Consider the following 8,674-nt stretch of genomic DNA (forward strand, 5'->3'; position numbering starts at 1 on the left):
ATGGCAGATTTAAAAAATAGTCCCCAAACAGCACATGATGCAAAGAAAAAAAGAGGTGCACCAAGGTCGCTGGATGGCTAAGCTAAGCGACCAAAGTTGCCGACACAAACACCTGGCCCATCTAGGAGTGGCATTGCAGTGTCAGACAGGATGGCACTTCAAAAAAATAGTCCCCAAACAGCACATGATGCAAAGAAAAAAAGAGGCGCAATGAGGTAGCTGTGTGACTAAGCTAAGCGACCCAAGTGGCCGACACAAACACCTGGCCCATCTAGGAGTGGCACTGCAGTGCCAGACAGGATGGCACTTCCAAAAATAGTCCCCAGACAGCACATGATGCAAAGAAAAATGAAAGAAAAAAGAGGTGCAGGCATCGCAACCGACACAATTGGACTCTCCTTGGGGATTTGTGATTTAGAAGAACGCACAGTTCTTTGCTGTGCTTTTGCCATCTTAACTCTTTTAAGTTTTCTAGCAGGAGGATGAGTGCTTCCATCCTCATGTGAAGCTGAACCACTAGCCTTGAACATAGGCCAGGCCCTCAGCCGTTCCTTGCCACTCCGTGTCGTAAATGGCACATTGGCAAGTTTACGCTTCTCCTCAGACGATTTTGATTTAGATTTTTGGGTCATTTTACTGAGCTTTATTTTTTGGGATTTTACATGCTCTCTACTATGACATTGGGCATCGGCCTTGGCAGACAACGTTGATGGCATTTCATCGTCTCGGCCATGACTAGTGGCAGCAGCTTCAGCACGAGATGGAAGTGGATCTTGATCTTTCCCTATTTTACCCTCCACATTTTTGTTCTTCATTTTTTAATGTGTGGAATTATATGCCAGTAATATATCAATAGCAATGGCCTACTACTATATATACTGCGCACAACTGAAATGCACCACAGGTATGGATGGATAGTATACTTGACGACACAGAGGTAGGTAGAGCAGTGGCCTACTGTACCATACTGCTATATATTATATACTGGTGGTCAGCAAACTGTGCAAAACTGAAATGCACCACAGGTATGGATGGATAGTATACTTGACGACACAGAGGTAGGTAGAGCAGTGGCCTACTGTACCGTACTGCTATATATTATATACTGGTGGTCAGCAAACTGTGCAAAACTGAAATGCACCACAGGTATGGATGGATAGTATACTTGACGACACAGAGGTAGGTAGAGCAGTGGCCTACTGTACCGTACTGCTATATAGTATATACTGGTGGTCAGCAAACTGTGCAAAACTGAAATGCACCACAGGTATGGATGGATAGTATACTTGACGACACAGAGGTAGGTAGAGCAGTGGCCTACTGTACCATACTGCTATATAGTATATGCTGGTGGTCAGCAAACTGTGCAAAGCTGAAATGCACCACAGGTATGGATGGATAGTATACTTGACGACACAGAGGTAGGTAGAGCAGTGGCCTACTGTACCGTACTGCTATATATTATATACTGGTGGTGGTCAGCAAACTGTGCAAAACTGAAATTCACCACAGGTATGGATGGATAGTATACTTGACGACACAGAGGTAGGTAGAGCAGTGGCCTACTGTACCGTACTGCTATATAGTATATACTGGTGGTCAGCAAACTGTGCAAAACTGAAATGCACCACAGGTATGGATGGATAGTATACTTGACGACACAGAGGTATGTAGAGCAGTGACCTACTGTACCGTACTGCTAAATAGTATATACTGGTGGTCAGCAAACTGTGCAAAACTGAAATGCACCACAGGTATGGATGGATAGTATACTTGACGACACAGAGGTAAGTAGAGCAGTGGACTACTGTACCGTACTGCTATATATATAGTTATACCGGTGGTCAGCAAAATTCTGCACTGTCGTCCTACTATATACTACAATGCAGCACAGATATGGAGCGTTTTTCAGGCAGAGAACATATAATACTGGTGGTCACTGGTCAGCAAAACTCTGCACTGTCCTCCTACTATATAATACTGCTGGTCCCCAGTCCCCACAATAAAGCAAATAGCACACTGAGCACAGATATTTGCAGCACACTGAGCACAGATATTTGCAGCACAATTTGCAGCCCACTGAACATAGAAACTGAGAGGACGCCAGCCACGTCCTCTCACGATCATCTCCAATGCACGAGTGAAAAATGGCTGCGACGCGCGGCTCCTTATATAGAATACGAATTTCGCGAGAATCCGACCGCGGGATGATAACGTTCGGGCTCACTCGGGTTAACCGAGCAAGGCGGGAGGATCCGAGTCTGCCTCGGACCCGTGTATAATGGGTGATGTTCGGGGTGGTTCGGATCCCGAGGATCCGAACCCGCTCATCACTAGTAATAATGTGGTGGCTATGTATGTAATGTGGTGGCTCTATATGTAATCAGGGGCAGATTGGCCACTGGGACAGATTCCGCTGCTCTGGTCACCTGTGTGTTTCACTACTTGTGTGTGCTCCCTCCCTGTACTGTGCTGTATGTAGTGTGTGCTCCCTCCCTGTACTGTGCTGTATGTAGTGTGTGCTCCCCCTCCCTGTACTGTGTTGTATGTAGTGTGTGCTCCTCCTTGTACTGCGCTGTATGTAGTGTGTGCTCCCTCCCTGTGCTGTGCTGTATGTAGTGTGTGCTCCCTCCCTGTACAGTGCTGTATGTAGTGTGTGCTCCCTCCCTGTACTGCGCTGTATGTAGTGTGTGCACCCTCCCTGTACTGTGCTGTATGTAGTGTGTGCTCCCTCCCTGTACTGTGCTGTATGTAGTGTGTGCTCCCTCCCTGTACTGTGCTGTATGTAGTGTGTGCTCCCTCCCTGTACTGTGCTATATGTAGTGTGTGCTCCCTTCCCTGTACTTTGAAACATATAAGGTTAAAAAAGGGGTTTGTAGAATAAAAAATCAATAAAATCAGAAGTAGATTAAAGGCATGACTGCAGTGTCAGTAGACACTGAAAATGGGCATATCAGTCTTTGTATATTCAGGCATACAGATGTACATCAGGGAAGGGTATTGTTGCAGCATATGCATAAAGTCGCAGGTAAACATTAGCATAACATAAAGCAAAGGAGGCCCCAACTGTGTCTATCTCAGAATCAGGACCTCTGAGGAGTGACCCCGCCCTCTTTACAGGCCCCTCCTCCACAACAGACTCCGCCCCCATTAGGGCTGCTTCCACAATTTTCCCGGGCTGGTGTTCGATCCTAATCCGCCCCTGGTGGTGGGAGTGCGGCATACCAGGGTCCGTGCTGGGCGACTCCATTAGTCCCAGGCCCGGGTAATTAGTACCCGCTCCCTCCCCCCCCCCCCCCCTCGGCATCACTGCCGACATTCTACAGCTGCTGCTGGAGTAACGGAGCCTGCGAGAAAACGGAGGCGGAGAAGGGAGAGGAGGAACAGCGCCCGAGCCGCGACCTCCTGCAGGTACTGGGGCTGCACTGTGAAGGGAATGAAGGCTGTACCTAGCATAGGGGGCTATTCAGAGATGAACGCAGATGACTGTATATGCAGCCAGATCTGCGTTCATCTCTGCACATGCTGAGGGCCGCCCAGCACAGGGCAAGGCCGCCCAGCATGTGTGGCACCGCCTCCTGATGCATCCGCAATTTGATTGAGGACGCATTTGATCTAAGGTTGACCCCTGGCAGCGCAGCCTGGTCAGAAGCCATTTTTTTTCCGGAGCGGCTGTGTGTGACGTCCCGGCCTGCCCCCATTTTTCCGGCGTCACCCCCGCAACACCTTAACTCCGCTACGCTATCGCCTGTCAATCACATTGTGGTCGCATCCATTGGGGATGCGACCGCAATGTGTGTGGCCTCACGCCCACTGCGCATGCACAGTTTGCTGCCACTGGCAAACTGTGCTGATGGCTGCTATTGCAGTGAGGTCTCAATGACCTTCATAATGTGTACAATGGACTGCATCTGGCATAATGTGTATAATGGGCTCTACTCTGCGTAACGTGTATAAGCGGCTCTCCTGTGTGGCGTAAGGTGTATAAGGGTACTACTGTGCAGTGTAATGTGAATAACGGACACTGCTGTGTGGTGTATTGTGACTAACGGACACTGCTGTGTGGTGTAATGGGACTAACGGACACTGCTGTGTGGGGTGGTCTTCTGTTTGCCGGCGGTCGGGCTCCCGGCGCTCAGTATACCGGCGCCGGGAGCCCGACAGCCGGAATACCGACAATTATTTTCCCTCGTGGGGGTCCACGACCCCCATAGAGGGAGAATAAAATAGTGTGGCGCGCGTAGCGCGCCACCGTGCCCGTAGCGTGGCGAGCGCAGCGAGCCCGCAAGGGGCTCATTTGCGCTCGCCAAGCTGTCGGTAAGCCGGCGGTCGGGCTCCCGGCGCCGGGATGCTGGTCGCCGGGAGCCCGACCGCCGGCCAGCCGTAGTGAACCCGCTGTGTGGTGTAATGTGACTAACGGACACTGCTGTGCGGTGTAATGGGACTAACGGACACTGCTGCGCTGTGTAATGTGACTAACAGACACTACTGTGCGGTGTAGTGTGAATGACAGACGCTACTGTGTGGTGTAATGTGACTAACAGACACTGCTGTGCGGTGTAATGTGAATAAGGGACACTGCTGTGCGGTGTAATGTGAATAAGGGACACTGCTGTGCGGTGTAATGTGAATAACGGACACTGCTGTGTGGTGTAATGTGACTAACAGACACTGCTGTGCGGTGTAGTATGAATGACAGGCGCAACTGTGCAGTGTAATGTGACTAATGGACACTGCTGTGTGGTGTAATGTGACTAATGGACACTACTGTGCGGTGTAATGTGAACTGGTACTATTCTGTGGCCATATATTTTTGGCGCGCGCCTTCGGCGTGCACTGTCCTTGTTCTGAGTATGGCCAGAGGAAACTGTTGCCCTGAGCTCTCCAAGATCTAGAACTGGCCCTGTCATCGATTTTAAATGTGAATAAGGGGCACTATTATGTGGCATAATATGAATCAGGTGCACTACATTTGGGTTAATGTGCATAAGAATGTAATACTGTGTGGCGTAATTTGAATTGTGGGTACCATTGTGGTCACGCCCCTTCCTTGTGTGACCACACCCCTTTTTGCAGTGCGCGCTATCCCTTTTCTACGGATAGGAGGGCGCAAATTTATTATTTGTAGGAGGGCGCCAAATACACTAGCACCGGCCCTGGCTCTACCGTACTGATAAAGCCTGCCCCCACTCTGCAGAGCTCCACCCCCTTTCCACACTGCACAGCCTATGAAAATGCCCTGCCAAGTCTGCATTACTTTCACTGTACTCTACTGACAACTGTTACTATAAAATTATTATTTGTCACATCACTTTTACCAGGTGTGGTATAGTTTGTTGGTATTTATAATGGCAACATGAGTATGTTGACATGGTTGTAGTGTTGACATGCTTGGCATGACAACATTGAGCACGCCAACATTCATCATGTTGACACTAATGAAATGTTGACATGATCAGAATGTTGACAAGAAGTTCCTGGTGGTCTACTGGTGACTTACCTAATCCCCCGGCTCCAGCAGTGTCTTCCAGACCTGCCAATGACCTTATGATGACTTTAGACGGATCCTACGGTGTTTTCAGTGGTATCACTTACCCCAAACTTCATGGATTAAGGAAAACATTCTCAGACTTTACCCTGACATTTGCTTAGTTTGCAGCGTGCCAGGCATTGGGTTGTTAATTGGCTATGGTTTTTTGTGAGAATGAGTACATCATGTGTTTATGCATAGCATGGTATGGAGCCTCTTCCCAAGTGACAGGGTAACCCTGCAGAAATGAAGTGGCTCACTGTGCTTTCAATGACGGGTAGATGTAGTCTGAAATCTCTTGTGAGGTCAGCACATGTTAGTGGGGTCCTGTCTTCCATGCCAGTTTGCTTGGTGATGTAAAAAGGAAGGAGAGAATGAAGGGGCATTGTTGCCATGCTCACATTGCTGGGGATTCTGGACTGTACTGCAGTGAACTTTAGTATCCCCTGGTTTTATTATCATTTGTTACCGACTAGAAATGGCCCTATCCAATTACCGTATTTATATACAGTTCCATTTTCAAAACCATACAGGCCAGCAGAAATCTAGATTGTTCAGATCAAAGCTGGACAATAGTATAGTAACAGTTGTCAGTAGAGTACAGTGAACAACCCTGTGTGTAGCTAAATCCTGTTGACAACAGAGTGCTGAAAGACTTCTACTGTGCGGAAAAGTGGTCAATATAGGCCGGAGACTACCTGAGTGTCTGGTGGAGCTTCCAGGGGAATATGATGCCCCCATGTAGTCATTACACCATGAAAATGCTAAAAGCTTTCAGAGCAGCAAACAAAAAGTGTATACTTTTTATGGTGCTCTATTATATGGAGGGAAGGATAGGGAAGTTAATTTACTTTGAATAAATACTAAAGACTATTATATATTTTTAATAACAGACAATTTAGAAAATATTTAATTTTACTGATGTCAGAGCTTCAACGTCCCTTAAAAACAGACTGATTCTAATACATGACTGTAGAATAACCGTAGCATTGCTTAATGCACTATCATGCCAAGTAATGTGGTAATATGTTCTGAAGCCGAAGTTCAAAGACACTTTCATAAAACAAACACTGTGTTGGTTGTTCAGAAGGTCACTTTCACGAGATGGAAAAGAATGCTGCTTTATCCTCCTGTTTTAATTTATTCTGAACATTCATCCAAGGTATTAGATCAAATAAGCTGTCTGTAGCAACCTTGAGGCCATGTAAAATTGCCATGCTATATTACAGATGTAGCCACCTTTATCTTGAGTGGCCGCGGCGGTTGGCCCGTTCGACCATACGCAGCGCACTGTGGCGTAGCGAGGCGCGCATAGCCACAGAGAGGCTATCTAATCGCACGGAGACAGACATTTGACGTTTGGCGTTACCTTTACGTGTAATACCTGCGATCAGCCACCAGATGTCGCTTTTTACAATCACCACTGCGCATGCGTGTGGTCTCCCGTAAAATACAATACTGACATACATAATAAGGACTACTTTACTAAGGCGTCTCATTACGCTGCATACAGCAAATACTGTACTCATTACGCTGCATTATTTAATACAGTACTGTACAGTATATACAGTACGACACCGACGCAAATACAGTAGTACAGCATACAGTATATGATCCATCTACAATACTTTATGAATACTGTATGTGAGCGTCCGAGTCCCGCAGACAAAACACAGTACTGTAAAACCAGTAGTGTACACTGTCGCAAATGGATGTGTGTTACAAGTTCACTATTGCCTCTCAAGATTAGGAATTTTCTACAGTATGTTATCGTCTTAATCCCGTAGCCATTACAGCATAATCAAAACCAACGGATTTATACATTTGTCTGCGGCGAAGTGGTGAAGTGTTTCGCTTCCTATACTCAGAGTCCAGGGTTCGATTCCTTAAGTACTAATGCATGTTACTGTAGTTTTTTTCACACTTTATTATTTTTTTTATTCACCCCCACCTCGTGGCAGGCAGCAGTTGGGTATGGAATGAGAAATGGCATAAGCTGTGCAGGCTACGGGGCGATGCTGAAGGAGCGTCACAATCCCCTAGCCAAAATACACAGATACTGTAAGCGTATACTGTAAGATACTGTAAGCGTGAGATACTGTATTGAGCTAGGGGATTGTGACGCTCCTTCAGCATTGCCCCCTGAACTGTGAAATGTACAGTATGCCATATTGTATCTCACTACATATCCGAGCGCTGCCACGTGCTGGGAGTTCACGGTCGGCGGCCATTTTGTCAGGTTGCTAAGCGATCCAGCTCGGTATACCGTAATGTGCATAGACCTCGCTTATCCCAATGTAATTGAGCTAGGGGATTGTGACGCTCCTTCAGCATCGCCCCGTAGCCTGCACAGCTTATGCCATTTCTCATTCCATACCCAACTGCTGCCTGCCACGAGGTGGGGGTTCAGGAGGTGGGGGTTCATGGGTAGTGGTCGTTTTGACAGTGTGCTATGCGATTGAGTCCGGTGTACCGTAATACTGTATGCAATCCTACAGTAGCTTATCCCTCCCCTGTGTATTTTGGCTAGGGGATTGTGACGCTCCTTCAGCATTGCCCCCTGAACTGTGAAATGTATGCCATATTGTATCTCACTACATATCCGAGCGCTGCCACGTGCTGGGAGTTCACGGTCGGCGGCCATTTTGTCAGGTTGCTAAGCGATCCAGCTCGGTATACCGTAATGTGCATAGACCTCGCTTATCCCAATGTAATTGAGCTAGGGGATTGTGACGCTCCTTCAGCATTGCCCCCTGAACTGTGAAATGTATGCCATATTGTATCTCACTACATATCCGAGCGCTGCCACGTGCTGGGGGTTCACGGTCGGTGGCCATTTTTAGTGTGCATAGAACTCGCTTATCCACATAGGCCCCTGTGTTTTTAACTACTATATTGAGATGCACATTTCTAGGCCTACAGTATTTAATATACAGTAAGCAGCATTGTTGTTAGGCAATAATTGAAGAATTTACATACAGTACTGACATGTACTGTATGTAATGCTTGTACATCATGTCAGTCGACCCTTATGCTGTACACTACTGTAAGTCTCACAGGGCCCATGCACTTCCAAGGAGGGTTATTTACTGTACTGTATCTGTTTCATACAGGAAACTAATTGCAGTCCATAACACTAATATT

This window comes from Pseudophryne corroboree, chromosome 5 (assembly GCF_028390025.1).
Source record: "Pseudophryne corroboree isolate aPseCor3 chromosome 5, aPseCor3.hap2, whole genome shotgun sequence".
In the NCBI taxonomy this organism is placed as follows: domain Eukaryota; kingdom Metazoa; phylum Chordata; class Amphibia; order Anura; family Myobatrachidae; genus Pseudophryne; species Pseudophryne corroboree.